Source organism: Ictidomys tridecemlineatus, chromosome 8, assembly GCF_052094955.1.
Source record: "Ictidomys tridecemlineatus isolate mIctTri1 chromosome 8, mIctTri1.hap1, whole genome shotgun sequence".
NCBI lineage: Eukaryota > Metazoa > Chordata > Mammalia > Rodentia > Sciuridae > Ictidomys > Ictidomys tridecemlineatus.
This window is the reverse complement of record NC_135484.1, coordinates 47,298,237-47,320,515: the sequence shown is the minus strand read 5'-3', so window position 1 is coordinate 47,320,515 and position 22,279 is coordinate 47,298,237.

The following is a 22,279-nucleotide window of genomic DNA, read 5'->3' as shown; positions in this document are numbered from 1 at the left end:
TCCTAGCCAAAACTTATTGTTGTTTGTATTCTTGATAGATGCTATTCTGACTGAAGTGAGATGAAATCTTATAGTACTTTTGATTTGCATTTCCCTACTTCAGGCCAATATCTCTAATGAATACAGATGCAAAAATTCTCAATAAAATTCTGGAAAATTGAATACAAAATCTTATCAAAAAGATAGTGAATCATGATCAAGTAGAGTTCATCCCAGGAATGAAAGTTTGGTTCTACATAAGGAAATCAATAAATTTAATTCATCACATCAATAATCTCAAAGGAAAAAAGCACATGATCATCTCAATAGATGCTAAGAAAGGATTTGATAAAATATAGCATTTCTTCATGTTAAAAATGCTAGAAAAACTAGGGATAACAGGAACGTATTTCAACATTGTAAAGACTATCTATACTAAGCCCCAGCCCAACATCATTCTAAATGGAGAAAAATTGAAAGAATTTCCTCTAAAAACTGGAACAAGACATAGATGCCCTCTGTCACCATTTTTATTTAACATTGATCTTGAAACTCTAGCCAGAGAAATTATACTGATAAAAGAAATTAAAATGATATGGATAGGAAAAGAAGAATCAATTAACACTATTTGTAGATTATATATTTCTATACCTAGAATACCCCAAACATTTCACCAGATATTTCCTAGAACTAATAAATGAATTCAGCAAAGTAGCTGGATATAAAATCAACACCCATAAATCAAAGGCATTTTTGTACATCAGTGACAAATCCATTGAAAGAGAAACTAGGAAAACCACCCCATTTACAATAGCCTCAAAAAAATAAAATACTTGGGAATAAACTTAACAGAAGAAGTGAAAGACCTCTGCAATGAAAACTACAGAATGCTAAAGAAAGAAATTAAATAAGACCTTAGAAGATGGAAAGATTTTCCTTGTTCTTAGATAGGCAGAATTAATATTGTCAAAGTGTCCACACTACCAAAACACTATACAGATTTAATGCAATTCCAATCAAAATCCCAATGACATTTTTTCATAGTAATAGAAAAAGCAGTCATGAAGTTCATCTGGAAAAATAAAAGACCCAGAAGAGATAAAGCAAACTTCAGTAAGAAGAGTCAAGTAGGCGGCATCAGCATCCAGACCTTAAACAATACTACAGAGCAATATTACAGTAACAAAAAGAGCATGGTATTTGTACCAAAATAGACTTGTAGACCAATGGCACAGAATAGAGGACAAACAGACAAACCCAAATAATTATAGTTCTCTTATATTAGATAAAGGTGCCAAAATGTACATTAGAGAAAAGATAGCCCGTTCAACAAATGGTGCTGGGAAAACTGGATATTCACATGTAACAAAATGATATTAAACCTCTATCTCTCACCATGCACAATACTCAACACAAACTGGATGAGGACCTAGAAAGTAAACCAGAGACCTTGTGCCTAATGGAAGAAAAAGTAGGCCCAAATCTCCATCATGTCATATTAGGTCCCAAATTTCTTAATAAGACTCCTATAGCACAAGAATTAAAACCAAGAATCAATAAATGGGATGGATTCAAAGGAAAAAGCTTCTTCTCAGCAAAAGAAACAACAGTGAGGTGAATAGAGAGCCTACAGAATGGGAGCAAATCTTTACCACTAGCACATCAGATAGAGTATTAATCTCTAGGATGTATAAAGCACTCAGAAACCTTAACACCAAAAAAACAAATAGCCCCATCAATAAATGGGCCAAGGAACTGAACATACTTCTCAGAAGAGGATATAAAACCAATCAACAAACATATTATTAAACAATCATAACAGATGCTACAATCTTCATAATAAAACTATTCTGATCTGCCAAAAAGACAGCTAATAAATGTAAACAATAAATGACTTTCTTAGGGTCAATTTGGAAAAGTTGACATTTCCCCATAATTTCTTTTTAAAGAGAGAGAGAGAGAGAGAGAGAGAGAGAGAGAGAGAGAGAATTTTTTTTTAATATTTATTTTTTAGTTTTCAGCAGACACAACATCTTTCTTTGTATGTGGTGCTGAGGATCGAACCCTGGCCACACGCATGCCAGGCGAGCGCGCTACCATTTGAGACACATCCCCAGCCCTCCACGTAATTTAATATACAAATACAACTTGATCACAGTAAAAGTTACATTGAAAAATTTTATTTGAATATAAAGAACTGATTTCAATAGAAATGGAAAAATGTACATACAAAATAGCCTGTAAAAATTTTAGAAGAGTAGTGTGGGTGTGATGATTTAACAGATAGTAAGACATAATAGAAGGCTAGAGTAATTAAAGAAGTCAGGTAAAGACACAGGAAGAGAAATATAAATCAGTGAGATTAAGTATCAAGTGCCTTGACAAATTGATAAATGATAAAGAAGCATCTTAATGCAGTGTGGAAATTTAGGATTATTTAATAAATAATTGTAAAGAAAAAAACTTGTTGTGCCACATATTGCACCAAAGTAATTTTTAAATTGTCAAACACTTAAATTCCATAAGATGACTAAATGATAAAAGATACAATAAACCTATTAAGGAAAACATAAAGGAAATTGTATTAATATTTGGAAAATATCTTGCTCAAAATTAGAAAAGACAGGTCACAAACATATTTAGGACATGCAGCAAAGGACTTAATTTCTAATAACAGAAAATAGTTTTACCAACTAACCCACAAATAAATAATGCAAAAATTCAAAATCAAATGGACAAACCTATTAAGGCAGTTTGGTGAGGGTGTATGTCAACCATAACAAAATAAAATTCCTCAGAAGTTTGAGTAAAATTTAAACTTGCCCCTTGAAAGAAACAGAAACCCCTGGAAGGGTAACTTGCTTTTGCATGATAATATATCTTTTGAATTTCCTGAATTAAGAAGAATGTGGAATATAATATAATGGGAGCCAAATTTTCCTGGGAAGACCCTGGTTACACTTAGAGAAAGCAAGCTACAACTTCATAGAGGGGTCCTGGGCTAACGTGATTATAGCATACAAATACAGGCAAAAACCAAGGTTGTAGTTTCTGTCATGAAAAAGAAATAAAGATGGAATGAATCTGACCAAACTTTCCAATGTACATATTTGAGTATACCATATGTGTGTGTGTGTGTGTGTGTGTGTGTGTATACACTAATTTTTAAAAACAACTGCAAATAAATAAATGAAATATCAGTAACATAGAGGAAAGGGAACAGGGGAGGGAAGAGGGGTATAAAAGGATGTAAAAGGCAGAGTGGTGTAAAAGTACTGGGTTATAAATTGGAGCAAATTATATTTCATGCTTGTATAATTATATCAAAATGGACCTCAATATTATGTGTAACTATAATGAACTCATATTAAAGAGAGAAAGTGAGAGAGAAGAATAAGAATGAAGAGGAGAAGAAAAATTCCTTGGTCTCATTGTCTGAAAATAAATACCCTACCTGTGATTAGAAGTTGGGGTAGAAGGATTAGAAAATTGCATATAGGTGCAATACAATGGGGTTTCATTACAGAGGCTACATATGGGGCCGAATATGGGAGGTGCATCTCCAAGTGAAATGAAGATTCTGTGTTTGCTGTTTTTCTTTTTCTTCCAGGATACAACTATAAGAGTTAAAGCAATATATTAGATCAAAGTTATAATGCCTTGTTAGTTTGGTGGCCAAGCTGAATTTGTGCTTTAACTTCTAGTGTTGGGGCATAGATACGTTAAGAATTTAAAAGAAGAATGAGAAACCAGAATTACCTACCTTATTGGCAGAAATTCATCATGTTGGTGAAGATGTGGAGAAATCTATATACTCTTATGAATATTTAGAAAGATATTTGGTAATATCTGCAAAAATCAGAAGTATATATTTTATTTTTCTTTAGCCATTTCACTTGTTGGAAATAATTGTACATAATAACTATTACATGCTCACATAAAACATATGAACAGGCATGTTCATTTTAGAATGTTTATAATAGAAAACTGTCTAAAACTTATGGAATTCATTATCTTTAATATTTATTGTCAGAGTACCTCTTAAAAATTATGGTACATCCATTTAACTAAATATCAAGAAAATACTAAAATTAATAAGAGAAATATTAGAATATGCACATGTAGAAAAGATTATTCAAACATTTTGTCAAAAAATATTAAAATAGAAAAATTTATGTATTTAAAAAGCATTTATAGATGTTTACTTTATTGTGGATAATTCTTGGTTGACCATATCCAGACCACTGGCTATTCTGGGAAACAAGACTGGGTTTCCAACATGACAATTATATTCACTTATCCAAAACAATTTGCATTTTTTTGTCTTTACCATGTTCACAAGGTGCTATAATTATATAGATAGACAGAAATTATAGATATAGATGAATATGTATAAATATAGTTATTTGTAAATGTTTTCTTAGAATTGAGGCTATTTTCAGATTTGAAAAGAAAATACTACATTTGAAAAACACAAGTTTGAGACTTAGTCTTATGTTCAACTTCAGAGAAGTGGTAGATTAATTACATTAATAGCCTCCATTCTTCATATATCCCTGAATCTATGACCTGCACCTGATGACTTAAAGTCTTCTTTCTAAAAAGCCAAGTTAAGTGAGATCATCCTAAATTAGACAACAGCCAAGGGTCCACTGAACTATAAAGATGCAAAGCCAAGATCAGCAGAGACAAGGATCTGATCTACAACTGGCTACAAATGTTTAAGTGAATATGAGGTCATTGGTTCAAATAAGCTTCCAAGATTGGTGAACTCAATAATTTTTGTGGTACTTTATGAAGATGTAATATTATATCATTTGAAGCATCACAACTGAAACAACAGATGTAAAGAAAGAGCAAACTATTAAGATAATTCAAACTTTTTATTCTTGGAATAAGAAACAACATAATTAAATGTAAAAGTTCTGGTGTTCTGAAGCACAGTGGGATGACCATAGTTCACAATAAACTATTACATATATTATGAAGAGAGGAGCTTAAAGGCAACAAAGAAGTCATGTAAAGAGTGGAATGCTTGGTATCCTGATTGGATCAAGCATGCTATCCACATGTGTTAAAGCCCATTAATATATACAATTAACATGTTAATCAATATATAAAATTTAAAAACAGACACAATGTACAACTGAAATACAGTTATTTAAGTCAAGTATCTCATTCTTATTTGCAACTCTGGAGAGAATTTGCTGACTTTGCTTTTTTGTTTTTTAAGGTTTTTATACATAGTACTGCCTCTCACAACATGATCTAAAAAACAACTTGAATAAAAATTAACAGGAGTGCTCCAATTAACAAGGCATTTGTTTTTGTTCCCACTCCATAATAAGTGACCCAGTTGATTGGTTTGCATTCTTAATTCAACAAAGATCTGAGGACATAAGACAAAGATTTATCACTTACTTTTTTTTTTCAAAATAGCAACAGCAACAACAATATTCTCCTGAGACAAACTGAATAATCAACTTGAAGATGTTTGCTGTTAATTTAAGAATCATTGCTGATGCACAGTAATAATGAACATAGACACAAATATAAAAATTAGGGAGGATTAGGAGATTCCTACAGCAGGGAAGTCCAAATTGAGTCATTATTTTTATTTGCAGTTGATACAAAGGAAACTTAGGTTCACGTGTTGATTTAAGATTCTTTGTGTCAAAGAAGTATAACTAAAAAGATAGGTCATCGATTTTTACACACACACACACACACACACACACACAATGAGTCCTCAATTCCATCTTAAGGAAGGTCACCAAAGAAATTCTCATTCCAAATACTTTGTAAAGAAAATAAATAATAACTGAACTTTCCACAAACTCATTGTGTTGTTTTATAACAGCAGATAACATGCTTCAAATGACTTAGGTAAAGGATGTAAAATTTCTGATTTTTTTGCATTTAATTTCCATATTTACATAAAATGTATTACACAGTATATATTATATATTACATATAAAACATATGTAATATATATCATATTATGTATCATTTGAAGTTGGTAGTACCAAAACGGAAAAACTCCTGAGATCCTAAAAATCAAAGATGCTAGCTCTGTGTAATGGCTCATATTAGTTTAGACTATTTGGTGGTGTTTTTGAGAAGAAAGAAATCTCTCTAGCCTGCATCCTTACTTTAGTCTTCTCTTTTCTGCTTCAGAAGCTAGTGTTTTGTAGAAAACTCTCAATTTGTGCTGTTATGGTTTGGATCTAAAGTGTCTCCAAAAGGCTTGGTAACCAACCTGTGGCACTATCAGGAAGTGGTGGAATAATTCTAGGAAGTAGGGCTTAGTTGGAAAAAGTAATTTATTATTGATGTGTCCTTGAAAGTATGTCTTGTATCTGGCTCTTTCCTTCCTTCCTTCCTTCCTTCCTTCCTTCCTTCTTTCCTTCCTTCCTTCCTTCCTTCCTTCCTTCCTTCCTTCCTTCCTTCCTTCCTTCCTTCCTTCCTTCCTTCCTTTCTTCCTCCCTTCCTTCCTTCCTCCCTTCCTTCTGTCTCTTTCTCATTTGTGCTCACCATACACTTCCACCATGTTATTCTGCTTCATCACAGGCCCATGGCAATGAGACCAAGCAATGATGGACTATAACCTGTGAAACCATGAACCATGAGTTCAAATAAACCCACCTCCTTTAAGTTTATTTTCTTGGGTGTTTTGTCACAGTAAAAGAAAGCTAACAATCACTAGAAGGAACAAATGATGTTTTCTCAAGGCCATTTTTTATTTTATTACCAACTGGAAACATTCACAATGGGAAACACTTATTTAGGAGATCTACCAAATATTCAAAAAAAAAAAAAAAAGAGACATGAATAGCAATCTTTAGTTAGCACAAGCATAGTTTATCATCCGAACAGTCCAATTAATATTGTTTCTCCAGCTTTCTATGCATGCTTTATGCTATCCTAATTTTATTAAGTTTCTATAATTATATTTTCATATACGAGTATAAAAAATAAACCATTATAACTTTTAAGCTACTTTGCTTTCAAACAGATATCAATACCAAGGTGTTTAATTAGCATAGAGCACTTGGTAGAAAAACATAGTGAAATCCTCCAGAACATAAGAAGTTAATGTATTTGGTGGGAAAAAAAAGTTGCCATTTTTTCACATTTTTACATTTATCAAGCTCATTTTTGTATTCATTGCTCTTTATTTCTTACATTTATTCATGTTGGGAAGTACAAATATTACAACCAGAATGGTGGCAACCTTAGCACTTAGGAAACAACTTTTAATCTAAATCATATCCCAAGTTAGTCTCATCTACTTTAAAATTTTTCTTAAATTTATTTAAGCTATCATTTTGTATTAAAAACATGTTTATAGATTTTTACATAATCTCAGCTTATGGAAAAATACTGTCTGGTAATGAAACAAATATTTCAAACAAAACCAACATTGTAATATGTATTTTAAAATAAAACAATAGCAAAAACTTTTCAGAAATGAAGAATTATTATTCTATTTGGAAGTCATTTTTTTCCAGCCATTTTCTAAATAGTGAGCCTCATAGACTCATAGTACAATTAAGCTCAATTCAATGAAATCTGCTGAGAATGACTTTTATTTTATCAATGATCTAAGAATAAAATTCACTATTTAGAGTCACTAAATTACTATTTAAGCATTTTTTTCCATAGCAAATTCCAATTTGGTGGTGGTATTGATCTAATATACTTTCATTACATGCCACTTAAGTCTTAAGGAACAAATTATTTTTGTAAGGAAAATAATTTTGGGACTGTTCTGGAATAATCAGGTGTCCAGGACCTAGACAAGCCTGACAATGGTTCTCTGGACTGTCCCTTTCCATGACACCTGGCAGTGTGATACCTTACAGTGATGGACGAAACCTGAGGACATATGGGGGCGGGGGTGATAAACATTTGGATAAGAAGGATTTTATATATATTTCAAATTTTATAAACCCAAATACTCTCAATACATTCTATACTTTCAACAGCATAAATAAATGATTTTTAAATAGGACTCACTAGATGCTAGATGTTCTAATTTATGTGCTGATAAAAAGGGGCATAACTGGACTCCCACACGGAACAGCTATAATTATTGTCACAGTAAGTTAATTTTGCCATAGTAAGTATCCTGAAAATTATTTGCTGTCTACATTTTCAGTATGAAGGTTCTTTGTTAATCGATGATCAACTTGTCCTTAGGATAATGTAATATTAATGGAGACTAATTGAAATTAGAATTTTAATGTTAGATATACAACTGAGCCTTTTTATATTGTGATTGAATTCTATTTGTTATATATCCAATCACCAAGCAGGTTTTTCTAATTATTTCTTGAATTCATGTTTCTTCTCCACCAATGTCACACTCCTCTGTCTGTAATCAGCAACTAATAGTAATTCCTTACCTTGAGTGTCTCCTGTGTTTTTCTCCCACTATTCATTTGATTCTCGGAACCATCCATCAAAGCAGTATTTTTAAAATAATAGCATGTTCTTAATAGGATTTTATAGATATTAAATATCTATGAAAAGCACTTAGCAGAGTGTTCAGGAAACAGCAACACTCCATAAATGTTATCTATCATCATTAATCATCATCATCTTCATTACTATTACCATATCACAAATGAAGAAAGTAAGGGCCTGAGTGACTTAAGTTTTCCAAGGTCAAACAGCTACAAAATAGCAAAGTCAGAATTTGAACCCAGATCTGCCCAATTATAAAGCTTCTATTTTAAATGCCTATATACCATGTTATTTTTCTTTCATTGCTTTTAATAATTTAATAAATTCATATATGCAACTAATATTTGTGAGAAATGGTGGGAATAACAATAGGTGTGTCTTACTTCAAGAAACTTGCACTTGGAAGAAGCATGCACTAAAATGTTATAAATTAACATGAGTTAGTTTCTTTCATTAAGATAAGGTAATAAATAATTAAATGTATGCATTTAATTTTAACATGTATAATGAAAGACAGCAAGTGAAACATGCATAAGAAGACAAAAATAAATGTAGGTGCTAAGAGGAAAGGGATATTACTACCAACAGGTAACAAAGAAGTCTCCATTCAAGAGTTCATCTAACCAGGTACCATGGTACACCTGTAATCCCAGCGGTTCGGGAGGCTGAGGCAGGAGGATCATGATTTCAAAGCCACCCTCAGGCACTTAGCAAGTCCCTAAGCAACTCAGTGGGACCCTGTCTCTAAATAAAACATAGAAAGGGTTGGGGATTTTTCTCAGTGGTTAAGGACCCCTGGGTTCAATTCCTGGGTTCAAAAAACAAAATTAAAAAGAGGGAATTCATCTTTAGGCAGAATCATTTGTCTATATCTATAACAATCTGTAGGCACTTTCTCTTTCTCAGTCCTCATATCAATGTTGCTGCAAAATCAGTCTTCCACCATTACCTCATTCATCTTGGTACTTATGTCATTCAATTACCCACACTGGAAGTGGTATGGTGTATCAGAGAGGACATGGTATCAGGGGGAAAAATGTATTCTACCACTTCTAGAAAGCTAAGCCAATTTTTTGAGTTTCTATCACCTCTTTTATAAATTGAAAAAAGAAATAAGCTACAACAATGCACTTTCATTCCGTGGTGTTAGTATTAGGTAGTAATTCTTATTACCATCAATTATAGCTAGTGAAAGTCATTTGTTCACAATAAATTAGCAAACTTAATGTGGAGGAAAATTAATGAGAGTTAAATTAGCAAATACACAGGGAGTTTGTTGTGTTTTGGATCTGAGACTCCCCCCAGAGCTCCAGTGTTAATGCAGGAATGTTTAGATGTGAAATGATTTAGATTATGGGAGCTATAACCTATTCAGTCCATCCTAGTTTGAGTGGACTAACTGGGTGGTAACTGTAGGCATGTGGGGCATGGTTGGAGGAGGCAGGTCACTGAGAGGCGTGCCCTGGAAATGTGCTTCTTCCCTATGGCACCTCTTTTCTCTTTCTCATCTCTGTCTCCACCATCTCTCTCCTTCCTAATCCTGCCATGAACTGAGCAGCTCTCCTCCACTGGGTTCTTCTCCCATGATGTATGCTTCACCCTGGGCCCAGAGCCCCTGACTTAACCATCTATGGACTGAGATATTTGAAACCATGTCCCCCCAATAAACTTTTCCTCCTTTAAGTTGTTCTGATTGGGTATTTTGGTCACAGCAATGAAAATAAAAAAGCTGACTAAAACAGAATTTAAGGCAAGTTTTCTAGTTTTACTTGCAGTAATCATGATCTACTGCATACAATCCAAACCAAAGGGTTTACTTTAGTCAGTACTTTTCAGAATATGGCTCTTACTTTCTCTCTTTCAATTTGCTTTGTATTTCCTACTCATTACTATTCACTTTAGTATCCAGTCCCTTACGATTCCAAGAGCAGGATCATTACCATTGCTAGCACTTATCTAATGTTATTCCCCTGGCAGATAATAGTATTCTTTCTCTTTTTAATCAGAACAGACTTTATCCATATAAATCAGAAACTTCCATCATCACACTTTCAAGCTTCTGCAAAAGTTGATCACATGTGTTTCAAAATTCTTACCAGTTTCATTTTTTTATATACCATAGGACTTTAGATTATAAAATAGATCAAGGAGAATTTGGCATCTAAAACACTTTTAAATACATTTTTTAGTGATTTAATTATTATTATTATCTAAAAAGCACATTTTTTCTAACGTTACTGTGAGTAGAGGAACATAAGTAATATCTCCCAATTTACCTGCAACAAAATTACAGTAACTGAATCAAAATCATTCTGCATGGTTAATATACAAAATACATAATATCTTGCTCACAGTAGTCAGTGCAAAATGTATCCATTCACTTACTTTTTAACTTAAAATTCTGGGTCTGGAATGTTCCCTAAAGTCTCATGTCAAAGTGGGGCTTTTGTGAAGTCCTTGGGTCTTGAGGACTCTGACCTCATCCTAGTAATGCTTTGATGGCTGAATGAACTACTGGGAGGTAGGATCTAGTTGAACGAAGTAGGTCAATGGGTGATTTAGCTTCTTTCTGGTCCCTGTCCCTGCCCTTCTCTCTCTCCCCCTCCCTTATCTTCTCTTTCTCTCCTTTTTATTTTAATTAGTTCTAATTAGTTATATATGACAGTAGAATGTACTATGATACATCATATATAAATGGAGTATAATTTCTCATTCTTCTGGTTGTACATGATGTAGAATCCCACCAGTCATGTGTGTAGTCTTAGATGTACATAGGGTAATAATGTCTGATTCATTCTACTATCCTTCTGATCCCCATACCCCCTCCTCTCACCTCACTCCCCTCTACCTAAAGTAATTCTATTCCTCCCTAGCTCCCCACCTTTATTTTGAGTTAGCCTCTGCATATCAGAGAAAACATTCAGCCTTTGGGTTTGGAGGATTGGCTTACTTTGCTTAGCATGATATTCTTCAGCTCCATCCATTTACCAGCAAATGCCATAATTTCATTCATTTTAAGGCTGAGTAATATTCCATTGTGTATCCACATTTTCTTTATCCATTCATCTGTTGGTCATCTAGTCATAGTTTAGCTGTTGTGAATTGAGCTGCTATAAACATTCATGTGGCTGTGTCACTCTAACATGCTGATTGTAAGTCCTTTAGGTATTACTAGATGCCATCAGCTGAGATACTTTCTTCTGCCAAACCTTCACTATGATTCTTCACTGCAGGTCGAAGGCAATGAAGCTAGATAACCATGGTTACATCCTCTCAAACTGTGAGTCAAAATTAACTTTTCCTCCTTTGAGGTGTTTTTATCAAGTATTTCAATCACAAAAATTAAAAAAAAAAAAACCTAACACAGTAAGACTCTGGTGCCAATCATTGAGTTAGATGGTATAGCTAGAACTACAGCCTATGTTCTAACTCAGGGACCTTATCTGGGGACATAAATTGGTAAAGATACAATTGAAATACAGGGTAATCAAGGTATATAGAGAGGGTGGGACAAGACTGTTAAGGATTCCAGAAGGATCTCTAGTGAAGGAACGTGTAATCTGAGTTTCTGAAGAAAGAGATCTGAAGTACATTTGTAACTGAGTCCTACAGAATATAATAAATGCAGAATCTAAAAGGGAAAGAGATTACAGAAAAATTTCAGACTTATCCAGTTAAACATAGAATATATACAGATTGGCTTAAAATAAAGATAATAAAAAAGAAATAAAATGAGAGGAAAGGATAACAAATTCTACCACACTAACACTACAGGATAAATAAATTTGCTATAACTTGGTAAATATCTGCTTTTAACTCAGTATCTATGAAAGAGAAAATTTAATTATCCATTTAATCAATTCTAGGGCATGTCTTATAAACAAACATTCAAATGTTACATGTTTTAGAAAGCCATAACTTCTTCTCAGATTTAAATTTTCTCTATTTAATATTTCTTATATTTAGAAGCAATTCTTATTTTTAAAATGTGCCCAGTGTCAGACCTGGTAGCGCAAGCCTGTTATCCCAGCAACCTGGGAGGCTAAGGCAGAGGACAGCAAGTTCAAAGCCAGCCTTATCGATTTATCAAGACCCTGAGCAACTTAGTGAGACCCTGAGCTACGGATGTGGCTCAGTGGTTAAGCACCCCTGGGTTCAATCCCTGGTACCAATAAACAAACAACAAACAAAAAGCATGTGCCTAGTAACAAATCTCCATGCCCCCATAAATGTATGCACTTTTCTCTATCTCACATAAATATACACACGATTATAGGTATGAAAATAGCTATAATCTTGTTGATCTTAATTCTGTTTCTACTTCATGTCTCATACACACCCTTTTATGGGATTACCATATAGACCTATTTTTGCTCTTAAGTCTATCAAATAAAGGCATATATCATTTTAAAGTGATTTTTAAACTTTCTCTTTTGCCTGACCGCATAACTCCAATTCTTAATCTTTCTACATATTCTTCTTGCCTTAACTCAAATAATATGAATATCAGTATGTAGTTTTGGTAAATGAATAGAATTTCATTTCTTTATATGATTTCCTTTTCAAGTGTTATAATATTAGTATTATAATTATCCAATAGTTCTCAAATACAATATTAAATTTATATGTCATGTCTATTTTGTAAGGCATGTACATACATATGTATACACACACACACACACACACACATCCATACTAGAGAAAATAATGTAATTAGTTTGCACCAAACTATATTAATATAATGTGTGTTTGTGTGTGTGTGTGTGGGGGGGGTGTTCCTTTACTTCAGTGTCATTTTTTTTCAGTATATTTATTTTGTTGAGAACAGTATGCTTGATAGTTGTTTTAAATATTTACTTCACAATACTCTGTCCCTTGCTGAAAGCATTCGAAAGACTGAATCAATGCTAAAACCAGATGAAGTAAACTTGCAAGGCATTCGAATCAACCCTTCCTTTCCTGTTTGATTTGGGGCTAACTATACCAGCCATTCTCATCTCTGTGGAAGCTCTGAGAGCTTTCAGTAATTCTGGGTGAGTTGTGTTTCCTTTTTCTCTTTTCCATTTCCAACTTTTCTTTGGCCTTTATTATTTCTGACTTTTGTTTTTTTAACATAACTCTGAAGTACGCACATCAGTTTAATTCAAACATACTGCATTTAATGAGGTTACTATATAAAATCTTCAAAGTCATGGGGCTTTAATAAGATTTCTATGTATTTCTCTATCAATGCTGAAGAAACTGAGTTGTTTTCATCAAGTGCAGAGTCATATTTATGTTACTATTATTTTGAACTAAGACTTCTCTCATTCATTTTTTCTGTTATTTTCTTCATTTAATAATTATGCTTTCATTCTCTAAATCTAGTATGCTGTTAAAAAGCCTCGGTGATTAAGGAAAATTGCCACTGCATAGGAAACATGGTATGATTGGAAACTTTCTAAAATATTAATAGCTGTAATAAAATAACAGTGCATATTTAAATATCCTTTTTTTCCATTGTGCATAGTACCAAACTATTACATCAGTAGATGCAAATAACAGCCTTTGTGATAGAAAATCTTGGTCATTTTGCAGTGACTTTAAAGTTTCAGACATTAACATCTCCAAAATGACTATCTAGCAAGAGTAAAGCCTAGAACATAGTTTACAAATCCTCAAGAATGTTTCCAGATAATTTAAAAATTCTTCAAACTCCTTACTTTTAATTGCTTTAATAGGAAACAGCCAAGAACATTTGAGGAAAACTGTTATTGTCCTCCATAATTTCTTTCTTAACTCTGACCAATTACAAAATCACAATACTCTGAAAGAAAGCCAATCAATGTACAAGTGAAATAAAAAACATATATCAAGCACTTCGTATGACAAGCACTGTTCTAGCTGACTGGGAATTTTTAAAAAGCAGTTCTTATACTCCATCAAGTGACAATCTACTGGAGAAGATGGATCATGAAAAGTATTATCATAAAATGTTATAAACAGATGGAGCTATTCACCAAAATATTTGGGAAAACAAGAGAGAGCAATGGTTAGATTTCAGGAGGAAGAAGACAGTTTGGAAATAGGGAACAAACAAAAAGATGGCTTTAGAATCTGCCTTCTTTTGGCTTTTAGAAGATGAACAGTAAATTCACCAAGAAAATTTTTGCAAGGAATAAAATAGAAAAGCATTGTTTTTTATGGTGTTGGGGATTGAACCTTGTGCATTCAAGGCAAGCACTCTACCAACCAAGCTATATCCCCAACCCCAAAGCACCCTTCCTTTTTTCTTGTGCTCTGTCACAGGTAAAATCACCATTAGTTATTGATGAGCACCTGAGAGATGATACGGGTCGTCACAGGTCATCACAATCCCAGGGATTTTAGGCTCGTTTATGTGTATATTGACCGGCACGTAAGGCTTTACCCACCTTTTAGTTTTTCTTGCCTTCTCTCTTGCTTCCATCTCATTCTTCACATTCAGAGATATATTTATAACACATCCCCAAATAAAGCATACTTTTCTCTGCAACTTCTGAATTTTTTTCTATGCTCTTTTCCCTCTGCTTGCATTTTCTCTTTCTTCCCTGGTCTTTGTGGAGATCTTCAAAAGGACATTTAATCTCTCTCCTTATTAAATAAAAATAAATTCCTTCCTGCTTTTTGTTGCCCTGTAATTTAAAAAAATCTGTTTCTGCATTCATTGTACTCTATTGCATTTGTTTATTTGTTACTTCCCTACTTGATTGTGTGCTATGAATACAGAGAGAGCAAATCATACCCTGTTCTTCACTGTTTTCCAAAACTCTGGGTTAGCAAATGGCATAAATCAGGGCACTAATACATATGATAAATTTTATTCACTGTTAAACCAAGGTAGTAGTGTGGAATGATAGGACTTACTTGCTCATCAACAATAAACAGGCTCAATTCAGAAAGCTTGTTTTGAAATCCACATTCGGAGATATATCATTCTTTTTATGAAAATGCATTGAAGAAAAAGGTGATTAACATCATACATATGATCATAATTTGTAGATCTCTTTTTTCCCAGTAGAACTCTCTACAGAACAGTAGCATATAAATAATTTCTTCCTAACATAAATAAAGTAAAATTCACTTACTATCCTTGCTTCTAAGCCGAATCATTTTATAACAGAAATATCATGTTTGCCATCTGACTCCTAAGAAAATATGTTTGATAATATTAATACTAGCAACCCATAATGGTTCAAGGGTGAGATAAACAATTCAGAAAGGAGCTATTTTAACATAATATGGAGAAATTTCATATCACAATTATTTCATAATGACAGACGAATAATGAATCAATTACAGTTTTCTTATTTGTTTAGAATGAAATAAGCTCCTACCTACTTCTTACTAGTTTTCTTGGGTAAATTAATTATATTAAGTAGAGAATGTATTTTGAAATATTTAGAGAAAGTCAAGCAATGTGTGTACAATTATTTGTGATTTGACCCTTAAAAAACCAAAGCTGTTCTACAAACCATAAAGTTGACTTCTCCATGAAATTAACAGATTTTAAATCTATTACAAACATTATGAAACTTTCTGCAATTTTCAACTGGAAATTAGAGGAAGACCAATGGCCCCACAGCTAGCTAAGGCTGAGAAGCTTAATGTTCATTTTCCTGCTTTTCAACAGACTACAAGCTGGCTCTACCCCCTCAACAACTACAAATGTATTTTGAGCACTAGCTTCCTCGGAATGGTTGACAGCCTAATTCTACCATCCTCAGCTGATAGCTAGAGCCACAGGTAGCATCAGTCACATCTCTGTCCTTAGATGAAAAGTAAAATAAGTAAATAAATTACTGCAAAAAAATGGCAGGGAGTCATGTTAACCTCTGGATCTTAAAAAGTCTAAAATGCTCAAAATCAGATGCTCTATTGTTCTCAAATAGACCAAAATCATGAGATAGCACTCCTATCTATTGCAAACTTTAAATGAAGTAATAAAAATTCAAAATTTACATTGAATTAGATCTGTTAGAGTATTATTTGGAAGCTAAATAGTTATAAAATTTGCCCTTGACTATAAACCTCTCTGCTGTGCCAAAATGTAATATATTCAAAGCCATATTAGAAAGAACAGCAGAGCTTGCCTGCCTTCTTTCATATATGGCTTTGAATATGAAAAGTGGTTCATAAAGTATGTGACCCCCAAAATCCCACATTGGTATTGGGTTATATGCAATTTGGGGGACACATACTTTATGAACCACTGTCCCACTTCCCCCTCACTGCTCCCCTCTCTTTCAGTATGGGACACATTGCATTCATCTCCCCATAGTCCTGGTTTATTTTAAAAAGCCAAAAACTGAAGAAAAATAAACCAAAACATAACAAACAAATATTCAAATGTTTGGGCATCCATCAATACACTAGAATATTACTCAGCAATAATATGATAAAATATTGATATATATGACAACATGAGTGAAACTGTAGAGAGAATATGGAATTGAAAAATATATTCAAAGAAATAGTGAGTGAATATTTTCCAAATAAGTTGAAAACTTCAACTTACTGATTCAAATTTTAATTTTATCTCATATAGGATAACATGAAGTAAACCATGCCTTAGCACATCATAAGCAAATTACAGAATATAAAGATGAAAAGACAACCTCAAAAGTATGCAAATTAAAATTATGCATTATATACACGGTTGCCTATGTAGAAAACCAAAGTTTAAAACTATAGAAACTTCTAATTATAAACAAGGTAGAAAAAAGACAATAGTTTAATAATTTTAAAATGTCAAAGGGCAACAAAACACCTTTCACCTTAAATTGCATATCCAATGAAATTGTTCTTCAAATATGAATACATGATTATATAAAAAGAAAAAAAACTACTAGAAACTATTATTGGCAGAACTTCAATATAAGCAATGTGAAAAAGATTTGCCAGGCTAAGAAATGATTCCAAATAGAAACTTCAGTTTATGGGAAGGAATGAAATCACCAGAAATGGTGTGAAGATATATATTAGAGACTATCTATAAAATGTTTAACAAGGCAGGAAGGAAGCATTGAATCTATCTATCCAAAACTCCTGTCAGTGGTTCCAATATCTATATCTGTTCCCTAGTGTATTTTCTTTAGCCTAACACATTCACTTAGAGAGAAACTTTGAAAACTAACTGAGGAAACCTTTATCAATTTTTTCAAATTCTCCAGAATTCTATAATTGCTAACTTCCTTGACTGAAGAGTGAAAGATAAAAACAGATCATTCAATTTGATTTATTATAACACTTATTATTACTGTGATATCCAGGATCTACTAAGAAATTACAAAAAAAAATTAAAAAGATAACTTTGTTTTCATGAACTTTTTAGAATACCCTATATGCATTTAAAACAACAGTATTGAAAAGGCCTAAATCATATTTCTAAAAGTCCCATGGAAATTGAAAATCTCTACAAGAAATTTTCAGTGTCAGGACAGTCTATCATAAGAAATTCAGAATGTTTATAAGGTGTTATCAGATTACATAAGAGTTTACTGTTCATTATTTTTCAGTGTCAGATTACATATTTTGTAATATCATTGTGCAATTATAGCAATTATTTTCTTTAGTCAGAAAATGTCTGCAGGTATTACAGATTCATTTCTGAAGAATTCAGCTTAAAGAGACTGACTAGGGTCTAAGCTCACTGTGAAGAGAGAGTAATTCTTGAATGTGACTCTTCTTATGAATCTGATTGTGAAAAATTGGTCAAAATTTTGCTACCAAGCATTAAATGGTGTCATGTTTAGACTAAAAATAATCATTCTTTCCCTCTATTATCATCTGGACTGATTTTTCCTGTCTTTTTAAAATGTTGAAATGATTTTCTTAAATATTTTCTGAATAGACATGATATTAACAGTAATTTTTATAATTCAATTCTTCTCAAAGTGTATTAAAATTTAATGTAGTCTGGCAACAGTAATTTTAGCAAAAACACAATTTACATAAAACATGAGGCAGCACGAAGCAGAGTTATTCAGAAGGATTCAGGTTTTCAGTGTCAATGTTCACAATTCAATTTTATGCCATGAAAACACACATATGCACACCCATACACACACTCACACACACATTTACAACTCAGAAAGTTTCATTGTTTTAGTGGTGGATCAGGCATACATCTTTCTTCTACTAATTCCAGTTATCTCAGGTACTTAGGGGTGTATCACTGGAGAAGTTGCCATATCTGACATTGCTGAGATACATACAGCCTAGAATCATCATACATTTCAAAATGTAATATAGTCTTCATAAGTTTTATAAGTAAAATAACATTAAAATAATTTTCATTTTATTAAATGCAAGGCTAATGAGTTTAGCCATCTCACATATCTACAGGGAATTTGCAATGTTCTATAGTAATGTAATTATGATCAGCCATCAACTGCCACCGTTTTGCCCAAAGCAACTTTGACATGGAAGAGAGGATGCTGACTTGGGAATTCAACCTTTTATTTTAAGATCTAAAATCTAAAAAACAAAAGGAGTGAAAGACAGAATGGGAAGATGTTTTTTGGGATAAGAGAACTTTCAGATTCTTATAGGGTCTAAAGAATCATTCCATTCAATAAATAGGAAAGACATAGTTAAATAATTGTCTATGATATAAGAGCAACTAGGAATTATCCATATCTTCCCTCCCAGTTTCAGAATAACAAACATAAAATTCAAACCTTCACTCAGCTTGTTCAACTGGGGTTTTTAATTTCATTTATTTATTATTTGATTGTTTTTTTTAATTAGTTGGAAAGGTAATTGGGTTGGTGTTTATTAGTTTGTTTTAAAGTAAAACTATGATCCACATGGGAAATCAATTGACTTCACAATTATAATTTGTTTTCCTAACATATAGTTTTCTTAGGTATGTGATAAACCTAATTTTTAGCCATAATGGAATAGAATGAGTCAGCAGCAAAGGTTTACTTAGATTTCTCATTCTATTCCCCAGACTTAATTTCCCAAATTCATAAATATTTAGGTAAGAAAGAAAATCAATGTTGTCTAATCTGTTTGGTTCTCTAGCTCAGCCCTATGCTAGAACCAAGCCTCACTAAACTGAACAACAGTTAATGAAAAGCAGACAGCAGTCATTGTTATGCACAAAAACAAAAACCTCAGTGGAACTTCTTGCCAAGCTATTCAACATTTTGGGTCCATTATTAAGATGAGATGGGGTTGATTCAGATCTCAAATTTTCTAGATTTGCCTACAAACTCTTCCTTGAATACCTGGATCAAAGGGAGTAAGTTATTATTCCTCTATTTTCTGCTCCTTCATTATGGTTATTATTGAGCAAGACTGGAAGGATTGATTTGCCCAAATGTTAGGAAAATGCATAGGAAGTTTGGCCCAAGCCTGTATTTCTATAAAATTTGCTATTATTATCTGTAGAGAAATAGTTACTTGGAATGCAATGCCAATCATTAAAATTTGCATAAGAAAACATTGTAATGTCAAAGTGGAGTTTCAGCCTGGAATGAAAAAAGACACCACTGGGGATTGGCAGTAATGATCATTTCTTTTACAAGTCTCAAGAGGACCACCCCAGTGAAAACTCATGCTGATAACCTGTATCAGCTCACCTTGTACAAGTGGATATAAAGTGCACACAAAACGGAAGCGAATTTTATTGTAAATTTTTTCATTGCTGGGATTGACTCACAAGAGGCTCATTTTCTTGTGGGTCCCAAAGGATGGCAGTCATGCAGTGTTGTTTAAGCAAACTCATTACTGTACAAGCAATGCCACATAAACCTTCCATCTAAAACAGTAGATTACATAGTATAAACACGCTTCTTTAAATAAGCACTCTAAGAAGATGGAGTCACCTCTGGAATCTAGGTTTCTTCTAAAGATAAAATACATGCACCAAGTCAGATTTTTTTTCTAGACATGCTTAATATATACTAACTGCTATGATAAAAGATTTACATGTATAATAGGTGCCAAAACAGAATTGCACATACATTGAGACTAAAATCTGGGTTCTCATTTAAGGGAACCATAATCACTTCAGCTGTGACAATTTTCAGCCCAATATCAAGATTTCCTGGTAACCTGTAAGTTTACCACATTCCAAATTCTAGGATTCTTCCTGCTTCCTGCCTTGCCCATTGTATTCTGACATCATAACTAATTGTCCATTTTACTGTTGATAGATAGATGATTCTGTGAGAATTATTATGTTGCCATGAGCATTCCTGAATGTATGATTCTGTACTGTATACTTGAATATATACTTAGTACTGTAAAAAAATTTTTTTAAAGAAATTAGGGTAGTTTCATAATAATTATTTTTGCTAGTTTTAGAGTATATTAGACCTTGGGACATGACATTGATGTTTGATGCCTGGACATAGCTAACTGGGAGCTATCAAAAGGGAAAATTTTGTTGTCTTAACCAAGCAAATATATGCATTTGCTTCTCCCAAAGGTGAGCCCCTGTCATCATTTATGGGCTCAGGTTCAGGCAGGACTCAGATTTCCTAGGTGAGATTCTTGGCTTTATCATCTACCAGCTGTTTGAATTTCAGCAAGTTTTCTAACCATTCTAAACTTTAGCTTCACAACTATAAAATGGAGATTCAAAAAGAGTAGCCATTGAAGAGGTGAAACAGGAAAGGAGGATTTTATTCAAGACTACTGAAACAGGAGAAATAAACTCATTTCCTCTGAAACAAAGGGTGTTTTTGTTTGTTGTTGTGTGGTTTTGTTTTGTGTTTCCCTAAACCCTGGATATGAGACAATAGAAAAACACTGGAAGGCTTTCTGGGGGAGGTTGGTCAATTTAATCAGGCCAATTGAGTTTGCTAATTGTCACTTAAAATTAGGCTCGGATTATCCCATAGAGACTGGGAGATAGAGGCTTTATCTCTTTCCATAACTGCATTCCAAAAGATTAATCTCAGATATTCCTGGGTTGTAAAACTGGCAAGAGACTGAGAGAAGATTTACATTTCATTTAATAAGCCCTAACCCTGTGAAGTACTTATTACCAATCTGACTGTTTCAAAGTGAGGAAACTGAGGCAGAGAAAGGCTGTTTCCTGTGGAAAGTCACACTGCTCTTAAGAGAATCAGAAGTTTCCCATGGCAGCCAAGAAATACTTAGCATTATTTAAAAATGTTAAATTTATGTCTATGTATGCAAGATGTAACATACTTGGAGTATGACCTTTGTAACTATAAAAGCATTATACAGGAAAATTTCTAATAGTTTACTTGTTATAAAAGCATTTAAGGGGGCTGGGGTTATGGCTCAGCAGTAGAGCACTTACTTTCCATGTGCAAGGCCCTGGGTTCCATCCTCAGGACCACATAAAAATAAACAAAAGTTACTGTGTACAACTACAAAAAAATAAATATTAAAAAAATTAAAGAATTTAAGATTTTGAATATTTAAAAAATTTAACCAAAAGGTTAGTTCAATTTAATAATTTAAATTGTGCTTTTGTTATTTATTTATTATTAAATTCTGCATTTATTACAAAATGCTTTAGAAAATATTTAACAATACAATATTTTAGAAAAAAAAGTTTGAATATATAGGAAATAAATTTTAAAATTTCAAGTTTTTATTTTCTTCATCATATTTATTTATTTTAGTATTGGCAATTGAATTTAGGCCTTACATGCCTCATCCTTTTTATTTTTATTTTGAAAGAGGGTCTCCCTAAGTTGCTGAGACTGACTTGGAACCAGTGATCTTCCTGTCTCTGCCTCCCTAGTAGCAGGTAAAGGCCATGACACCCAGCTAAATCTTTCAAAATTTTATATTAAACTTTAACTATGTTTATATACAAATC